This window comes from Carya illinoinensis, chromosome 10, assembly GCF_018687715.1.
Source record: "Carya illinoinensis cultivar Pawnee chromosome 10, C.illinoinensisPawnee_v1, whole genome shotgun sequence".
Classification (NCBI taxonomy): domain Eukaryota; kingdom Viridiplantae; phylum Streptophyta; class Magnoliopsida; order Fagales; family Juglandaceae; genus Carya; species Carya illinoinensis.
In genome coordinates, this window is record NC_056761.1 from 18,874,406 (window position 1) to 18,885,141 (window position 10,736).

Below are 10,736 nucleotides of genomic sequence, written 5' to 3' on the forward strand. Positions count from 1 at the left end.
TTCAAAGTTGTAATTTATTAGGTACTCCTAAATATGAATAATGTGATATCCTTGTCTTATTACAATATTACTTGACATTAAAATTGCTTGTGCGAAGCATTCTCATCTGACTTCTTAAATTTCTTGGCTAAATTTTGACAAAGGAAGCTCAAAAATCATCTTACATATGGCCCCCTAACGCTAAGAGCATTGGTATTGACTTGTGCATAATTATAGCCAAATTTGAGTTAAAAATAACGTCAAAGTGGCTTTTGGGATGGTGTATAGAGGTGGTCGCTTCAAGGTTGGCATCCGATAGGAGAGAAGGGGTGGTCAATGGCTTCTATGCAAGCCACAATGACTATCGAAGAGAGAGAGAGAGAGAGAGAGCATCCAACAACGTGGGAGATAGGTATGGTTGGTTAGAGTTGGGCTTTGACTTTGATGTAGTCAGATTGATCAACTCCAACCTCCAACTCCGACTAGGGTCAGAGGCCAAATTGAGTTCCAACTCTGACTCGGACTCGGAGCAGACTTCGACTCCAATCGGGGAATTATGGAGTTAGAGTAAGATGTCGGTGCCCAGCTCGAAGCTGAGTCGGTCCAATGGGCTACTGCTTTGGGTTGGGCCCAAAAAAACCTAGAACAAAACTTAATAAAATGACGGACTAGACTTTATTAAAAAAAAAAAAAAAATCATCTATTACTCATTTACTAAGTATCATGTCAATTTAAACTCCACAAAAGAGAAACAAAAACTGGATGATTATTTGAGATGATTAATAAAACCAACAAACAATAATAAATTAATAATTATTATTATTAAAACCAACAAACAAACAAGGAAACATAACACCTAAATTCCTAACGTAAATTAAAATACATCATCATCATCAATAAAATTATATATTACATTAACATGTTTCCATCTATAATACAAAAAACAAATAATCAAATATAGAAAATAGAATCATAAACATTAAAACATCATCATGCAACACAAGATCTTAATGCACACCTCTGCAAAGTGCAAACATCACACAAAAACACACTCACTAATGCGTATTTGTAGCTGTAGACAGATATTACAAATTACAAGTTACAACTCTTTCTAGAACTCCCTCCCCTAATCCCATCAAATTAACAGCCAAAATTTTAAGTTACAAACCAGTGAAACAACAACCATATATAATACCATTCAAATGTTACAAAGTTTCATAATTAAATTAATCAATCAACGAAATCAAACTCCAAAAGCATAGATCCCACAAGGAACCAAGTAATTACTCCAACCCCAATTATCATATATTGTTTTGAAAATTAAACATTATACTACTTAACTAAAACTAAAAGGATAATACTAATATAAAGTTAACGACGCAATATATCATATAAGGCTTCAGCTACCGGACTCCCTCCCATAATGTCACCATTTCAATCCTCCCAAGTATGTCGGAGTCCACATATAGGTTTATAAAACAATAAAAATTATAAGTCAAAGAATTAAAGCAATAAAAAGGTTAAAAGCCTAAAGTTACTCGACTCAAACCTATTACTCTCGGCATTATCAACACAATCTAGTTCTATAGGCTTTGACCTTAGCCAATATGACCATCTGCTCACTTTTTTCTCGATTGGTCACGAGTCTCGTCTATACATTTCAAATCTTGAAATTGTGTTTTAAATTTAGCATGTGATTTTTTAAAGTGGGCCAAGTATTTTCAAATATTCGAAATATTTAAATGTACACAATTATTTTAAAGGAGTATTTTTGGTATTATGGAACCAAGCCCATATTTCAAGTAAGCCTCTTTATATTTTTGAAGCCCCAAAAATAATATTGTTTAGAAAATCATTTTATTTAAATGATTTTAGTTCTTTCAGAATATTATTTAATATTCATTATTTCATCTTATGTTAAAAACTCTAATTAGTTAGATGGTTTTATTTCTCTTTAAAATATTTAGTAAATTTCATTATTTTATTTCATGATGAAGATTATTATTTTTAAATCAATAGAGAAAAGTTGAGTTTTAAATATAGTCTCATTTCATCTTCTGCTTATTTAGTTAGTTTATTTTTAAGTTTTAAATCTCCACCATTGGATCTAGGCTAGGGACCCCTAGATGTGGGCCTAGATTAAATCTCTAGAAACCCTAATTCCTCTCCCTCATTCTCTCTCTCCCCCTCCAGCCATTTTCCCTTCTCTCTCCCTGATCTCTCTTCTCCCTCAAGCCCCCACCACAACTAGTTGCCGTCGCCGTCGATCCCACCACCTCCGCCTTCGATCCCACCACCTCCTCCGTCGTGCAATTGCCGACCAACCAAGCCCCCTCCCTCGCGGCCTCACCCTCACGGCAGATCTCCCTCTCTCTTCCTCTAGCCCTTCCTTCTCCCTCGACTTCAACCCAATGACGTCGCATGCTACTGCAGCTCAACCCAAATCCTAGCACCAAACTGCCATGATCCTTCTCCCAGGTCGAGCCACCACCTCCTCTCTCTCTAGCTCCACCATCGTACGCCCCAGCCCTAATGGCACTCCCTCTCTGTTTCTCATGTATTGCCATTGTATGCAGCCTTCCACCCATAACAGCCTACAGCACCACCAGTCACCAACAGTTGTCCACCACTACTCCACCTCAGCCCCCTCGTCTCTTTCCCTTTCTCTATTTCTCAACCCACGGCCCCAGCTCTTCCCACTCCACCACTATCCCTCCGCCGCCAAGCCTCGCCACAACCACCTCCCACATGACAACAAATCGTGAAGCCCAAGTCTTGTCGCACCCCTTGCCACCACCGTACCCTAGCTAGCCCAAGGCTTTTATCTCCCTCTACCTCTACCGCACAAACCCTCCCATAGTAGTCCAAAAGCTACTAAAACCCTTCCATAGCCGCCAAACCCTAGCTTTAACTACCTAAACAGTTGATGTTAAGGTCATGCCAATAACCACCAAACCCCAACTGAGCTTCTCCTTGCACATAAGTAGCCGCCACTGCGAGACCATGCAGGGCAGTAAGTGACACAGCAAGCTTTCAGCTCCTCGCTATTGTATAATTCCTGTCCCTTTACATCAAGAATTATTATGTTGTGTTGTAAACTGTGGACTGTGATTGTGAAGTGATTGGATGGGTACATAGTTTGTGAAGTGTGTTCTGTTGTAGTGTAATGTGAAGTTTGTGTTGTTGCTATGTGCGGTTCGAAGTGATGGGCTACTATGTAGTGTGTGATGTAGTCGCAATTGTGTTGTGGGCAACGATGTGATTATTGCGTAGTGATGTGATTGTAAGAAGTGTGAAGTGACGGGGCATTGTGTTGTGTGATGTAGTTGGTGATATGGTAGTGTTTTAAAGTGATGAGATTAATATGAAGTTAGTGTTGTGATCATGTGTCGTATGAAGTGATGGGCTTAATTATGGATCCCATGCAGTTGGTGAAATGGTTGGATGCCATGTAATCTTGAATCCACTTGGACCCGAAGATTCACTTTTTGTATGAAGTTGGCTATCCTACATATATAATTGAGGTTCTGAATTGATGTTCACGTATCAATTGTAAAAGAAACTCTTTGCCTAGTGCTAAATAAACATATCTTCCATGCGGGCCTTCTCAATTGCATACATATTCAAAAAATCTCTCATCATGGTATACCGTAAAAGAATGAAAACTTGAAGCTCAAGATTAGCTATAAAATTGTGAAACGATTTTCTCTCAACAATAGGAAAATGCCTCTCATTCGTTACAATCATAGATACCAGCAAATCCCTACATCTCTTCTCACTATAATGGGGGATTGACATTTTTTTATTGCTCTACCATCAATGGTAATTGTTGTTTCATAACTTAGCTTCCTTTAATCTTTAGCCACCAACCTCTTATGTATCTTATACCGCACACTGATTGAACTGAAATATTTCATATTCTAACTATTTAAAATCAATGTATTTTAAATACTTCGTGATATTATTATTGGTTTTAGATATAAATATGGTTAATAAGCATAAATACGAGTTGTGATTTTTAATTGATTGATATCATATTTATACTTAATTTTATAACTATAATTTAATTGGACAATATTTCCTCACAAAAATAATATATTTTTTATTTTAATTTATATTTGAGTGTTATTTTTATCTACTTATTTTCAGCTCAAATAAAATTCACATAGATCCGGTTGGAACTTTTGACCAAAAGTGCATACTAATTGAGAGGAATGAAAAGAAGGAATGATGCGGCGTACTTAGGCAACTGAAAAGTATACAAAATGAAGATGAATTTGAACGATAAATAACTTTCGGTGGTTACTTTCTTCATTTGGTTATTCAAGATGCATGTGATCTTTATGGTTGAACAAAAATCACGGAGGCTTGAGAATTTTCGGTGGTGCAACATTAAAGTCATATAAGGGGGCAGAATTACGGCAAAAAGGAAGAAAAAAAAGAAAGAAAAGAAGCTGGATTAAGGCAAAGAGGTGGGCACTTTTTTTTTTCGAAAAGAGACACGAAAAGAAAATAAAGAAGTAGAGGGAGTTGAGCTTTTCGTTCAGGAAGGAAGTCATACGGTGGGTAGTGTGAATGTGAAGTCGGTTGGTGCAGCTAAAGTGGACAAGTCTGGATAATATTTTCATGTTAGCTTACTCTATTTAAGGGAGCTATTTAATTTTATAGGGGGCATTCTATTCGGGTCAGTGAGGATTTGCAGGAGAGGTGGGGAAGAGAGGAGTCGGTTGGAATTAATTTTCTTGGTGGGTGTGACGCCCCCAAATCCCACTTACGGATATGGAAAAATCGAGACGTTGGGATGATGACAACACAGGTCACCACCCTATTGCCAAGTGCCAAGTGTGTGTACATGCAACAAGTGTGCAAAAGAAAACACACAGTGGATAAATAAAGTCATATAACTAAGTACCAGAACTTTTCTATGTTTAATACAAATCCGTTCAAAACATACATAATAAAATATTATAAGCAACAAATATTGTTTCAAAACCAACTACAAGGCATAAACTCCAAATCAATACTTCGGCGGAGCCGCCTCCTTGGGCTCAACCTCCTCCTTCTCCTCGACCTCTGCATCAAAATCTACGGTACCAAAATGGTGCCGTAGGTAAGTAAAAATCCAAACGCCACAAGATAAAAACATATTAAACTCAAATAATATGCATGAAAGAATGCAAATGCACATATCCCATAAAACCACATTTTTTCCACGCACACCAAAATTTCATTTTGCCCCAAAACATAATCTTTAAACATAACCTCGCCATTATCCCCGATAATGGCCCAAAAACCAGACCATCAGAGCACTATAGGTGGGAATCGCAGGCGGGACTCTACCACCATCCCTGCTCACCACCGTCCCTACGCGTGCACCGTAGGCGGGATTCTACCACCATCCCTACACGTGCCTCTGACTTAAACCAGTCAATCCAATCGTTCACATATACCAAAAACATTTCTCGCTTGTAAACCCAGTTTTCAAGTTCCAACACATGTACATACATGCAATGCACACCTCAAGATACAAAACATCCAATCAATCACAAAATCAACAAAAACCAAGCAACTCCGTCCTCAATCCATCCGACCCCCGAACTCCTCGAACTCAGTCCGGAATCAACCAACTAGTCAAATAATTTATTGTAAGAGAAAAAATATATTTAAATCTAAAATAGAGTTTGAAAAATACTTACAGCGCTATAATGTATTTTTCGAAGGATTACGACGTTGCAAACGGTGGAGAAAAAGCAACATAACAGTGTAAAATACACTGTGGCCGTGGGTTGTAAAATACCCACTTTCGAACGGGGACAAACCAAGACTTGGAATTGATAGGGAATGATCTAGAGATATTTATGAAGCTAATGGAAGTGATTTTTAGCCGTGGGTGGTGGTGGAAGCGAAAAAGGAGCAGATCGAAGTTGAGCTCGTGGGAGCTTCTCCGGTAACAAATCGGGACCAAAAATGGGTGGGTTAGGACGGCAAGAAGTAGGGGATGAAGTGGTAAAAAGATGGTGGCTGAAGGTGGAGTGACGGCGCCGGAAATGGCCAAAAGTCGTGCGGTTTAGATGGGTTGTAAGGGGTTAACGGCGGCACGGGAGGGACTGGTTTTTGGTGGGGAGGTTCACCAACTGGAGGGGAGTCAACTGGTGGGGGTGGTGTCATCCACGTCGGCCGGATGGCGGTGGTCTGGGTGGGGGTGCTGGATGGCGACGGGAGAGAAAGAGAGAAGACGTGTGCGCGGGAGGAAGAAGAAAGAAAGAAAGAAAAGAAGGAAAAGAAAAAGAAAAGGAAAAGAGAAAAAGAAAATGAGAAAAGAAAAAGAAAAGATGGAGAAAGAAAATGAGGTCCAATCCTCACCTCCAGAGTCCAAAAACTGATTTGATGAAAACAATTTTAAAAATCATAAAACAACTAAACTAAATTAAACACCACATCAAACTAAAATAAAACCAATTAAAATACAATAATTTAAAATAAAAGCACCAATATATTAATTAAATTAAAATACTCATTTAGTGAAAATACACGTAAAAACGGGATATCACAGTGGGAGAGAAAGTAAGGTGACGATCGGTTGGAAACTTGGAGGGACGGAGGTGGGTTGTGAAAGAAAGGAGAGAGGGAGTTGAGAAGAGGAGTGTCGGTCGGTTGAGAGAGAGTCGGTTAGTGGAGTTGAGGTTTGTCGGTCGATTTGATTGGGGGAGAGTATTGACGTGAGGCGGTGGGAGTTGAGAGAAGACGTGGGGCTGGTTGAAACGTGAAGACTTGGTTAGGATGTTGGAAGAAAAAAAAAAAAAGTAAAGTCGGTTCATGATGGAATGAAAGGGAGAGTCGGCTGGGAGAGAGTCGGTGCATGAGTTAAATTTTTTAGGAGAAAGTCGGACAGGGGTGGTTTTGAATTTAATTTCTTTTAGTTCGGTGTTTTTCATTTACGGAGAGACATGAGGGACGTGGAGGGAGTTTTCGTCCATACTTTTTGTTTGGCAGCTTGCTTCATTTTACTTTTGTTCTTTTTTTTTTTTTTTTTTTTTTTCGTTTTATGTTTATGAGAGTTAGTTTTCGGCTAAGTTTCCATATTTTATTACTTTTAAGTTATTTTCTAGTATTTTTTGTATTTTATTTTAATTTTCTAATAGAGAATATTTATGTGATTTCTATAACACTTGTGATGAACATGGTTGGCTAAATTTTTATACTAAGATTAGAGGTGAAGTTTAATAATTTAAATATTATTTTCGGATCAACATAAAATTTATTTTGTGAGCTTGATCGATTGAATGATTTTATTATTGGATATTTTGATTATCTATATATTTATCTTAATTTATTGTGATTTTCGAATACAGTGAATACTTGAAGAATCTCTGTAATATTCAAATAGATTTATAAATGTTTTAATTATCAATCGTTCACGCTCAATTATTAGCGACTATTTTTCTTGATCTTAAATATTAAATCTTCCAATTAAACGGAATCATTATTCTGGTTTAATTGAAGTAAATCGATTGGAAACAATATTATAAATTATTAGATGGATCCTCGAAACCATAGTCTTTTTCCATATTAATTCATTTGATCATTTTAGTTTTATTCAGTTATTTCAAAAATCATTATCTCAGTAATTTTATTTTATATTCGATCGCACATTTTTTTAGTAATTTCTTTTTATTGTTTGAGTTTATTTTATTTATCATATAAGTCAATCCCTGTGGATTCGACCATGTAATGTACTACAACACTTGTATACTTGCAGGTAAAACTGCACTAAATTTTTAGTTCATTAGTTTGAGTCAAAGTTTAGGCGCAACATACACAACCATTCAAATGTGCTATCAAAACTGTATTCCCTTCCTTGTTAGATTCACAACCAAAACAACCCTTACAATAATGGCACCTTGCTTGTAGGTTATCATACTCATCCACAAATTTGGTGAGATAGTACCATGTGCACGATCTTCTTTTATTAGGTCATGGTGATCAATCGACACCACGCTCCACTTCTTCCGATTCATTAAGTTCATAACCTTCAGGTACTTAATTACTTGTCCAAAAAGTAGTTGCAAATGTGGGTCTAGAGGTGAATGTCCCTGTCTTCGGTGTAGGCACTTAGCAAACCACTTTGTGTATTTTCATAAACAAAAATACTATTCTAAGGCCTCTATAATACACCCCATTTATATAACATAATTTGGTTTAGAAGATAAATTTTAAATTTTAAATTTTACAAATAAAATCTTATTATTTAAGTGATATGAATGCGATGTAAATGTTCTGTAATATAGAGGCCTTAAAATAATATTATTTTTTTCATACATTGTAGTCATGACAACTAGGGCTATGCATAAAAGGGTCTGGCCCGATCAATCTGAAAGGCCCGACATCGGCTTACCTAACTTTAGTCAAGGTTCATCGACTCAAAGCCAATAGTGAGTTTATTTTCTCTAATGTCGGTCGAAACCGATCAAGGAAGAAGTAAGAGACCATCGTTTTATGCTCTCTTTCTCTCTCGTGCTTTTCATTTTCCTTCTTCCCAAACACCCCAACCCAGATCCCACCTCTCTCCTGGCCCCTCTTCGCCACGCCCAATTTTACCTCTCATTCCTCCATCCATTTCCCCATCAATTTCCTTGCAACTTAATTATTGTGTCTTTCTCATCTTTCTTTCTCTCTCTATACGAAGCCCACTTGTCTCTATCTTTGTTTTTGGCTCCATGCTTGGTTCGCGAGCTCTCTTTCTCGTCCTTCAAACTAGGGATGGGTACTTTAGGCCACCTTTATATAGAACTCCAAGGTCATACAAGAGTTTTACTTGAGCAATAATAGTAAGTCCCACATTGCTCAAGTAAGACTCTTGTATGACCTTAGAGTTCTTTATAAATGTGGCTTAGGGTGCCTATGCCATATGCAATTTTGTGAACAAGTCTCATTCTCTTGTGAACAATTTTAACAAATTGTAATATATATTTATATATATACAATTTGTAAAATATAAATATATATTTATAAATATAAATATTAAGTGCGGGGCGGGGGAAAAGCCGGGTAGGGTTGAGCCCTTCCCGCCCCCCGCCCCTGCTTAGCGTATTTCATGCAAGGCGGGGGACCCCACCTTGGCATGTGCGGTGTGGGGTAGCCTGTCTGCCCATGCGGGAGCGGGGCGGACGGGCCCCTGCTGCCCACCCCTACTTCAAACAGCCATTCGGTGCTCCAAAAGACTATCACCGTTTCGTTGATCCTCCTCGTGGAGCCACTAATCACAAGGCAGAGGCCATTGTTATAAAGCTTATGCATTTTATTTGTAGTTTTTCAACATTTTGTTTTTCTTTTGTTAGTGATAAAGCTTATGCATTTTATTTTTAGTGTTGGAGACTCGTCTTTGGATATGCTTAGCAAGTGAGTTGAATGAATTGTAGGGGTTTGGGTTTGTTAGAATATGTGATCAGAGTGAGAGCAGGGCATCGAATGCGACGGTTGTTTTTCGAATCCATTGCGAACTTAGAGTCACATTCCTTGTAGCCACTGGACATCAGGCACTCGACGATCGCACTTTGATTTCATCCAGAAGAAGCCCAGTTGGTGGAAGGAATCGATGTGTGAGGATGCGCAGAGCATGAAATGGATGGCCAGGATGCATTCCATTTTTTTTAAAGAAGAAGGAAATGGAAAGCTACTGACAATTTGACCGGACCCGAACTGAGTGAATGGGTCGGATTATTTTTTTGTTTGTTTTTGGTTTAAGTTGGATCGGGTTGGACTGGGCCCAAAACAGCCTTGGGCGGGTCGAGTTGCAGTCCTTGATAACATATAAAATAAAGAATCTCATTTTTTTTTTTTATCTTTAAAAAAGGAACACCTTTCCCTCTAATAGAGGTGTTATATTTCCATGGCAGCTCTTAAATAGGTTATTTATTTATTTTATTCTTGAGTCCACAATGCTTTTCTTTTTCTTCTTTTTAAATAGAACCACTAGCGGTAGACGGATGGTATAATGGCATTATCAACTACTAAATATATAAAGTGTCCCTTGATAGTGGATGATGGCATTATAAGTGTGGCCTTCCACTTATAAGAACACCACGTGGATATATAAGGCATACAAAATTTGTAGAGAATTGTTATAAAAATAAAGAGATTATATAAAATTAAATTTATAAATTGATATAATTTCACATGATGTATTAAAATTACTTTACATTAAAAATAAATTTATAATTTGAAGTATTACATTAAGTCACATCATATTATGGTTTTACTTTTATATAATCCACCAAAATATTTCTCAAATTTGTCACGAATTTAGTTGAAAAATCCTGTAGAATAATGGTAGTTTTTTTTTTTTTTTTAAATAAACCCTAACATATGTTTATTTCCTTGTTTTTTTTAGCATATGTTGTTATTGAAAACAAGAGCCTTACCCATATTCTGTCTATACACGTTAGAGAAACCACGTGGACCAATTAGAGACAACAATGTGGCAAGTTAATGTATATATTTTTAAAATTAATTAAATAATAAAGAACTCACTTTTAATAAAATTAAAAAAAAAATAATCAAAACCCACTCCAGCCAGAAGTGAATGCTACCCCTTAAATCTAATAGCCAGAGTAGAATCCTCAATCAAACTCTTGCACTGTTTTGCACTCTCACTGACCACTGTCACATGTGCGCTCAGCAATCTGAGTGTGTGTGTGTGTATATATATATATATATATGCTTAATGCGCCACAGTCCCATGCAAAGAATGTTGAGAA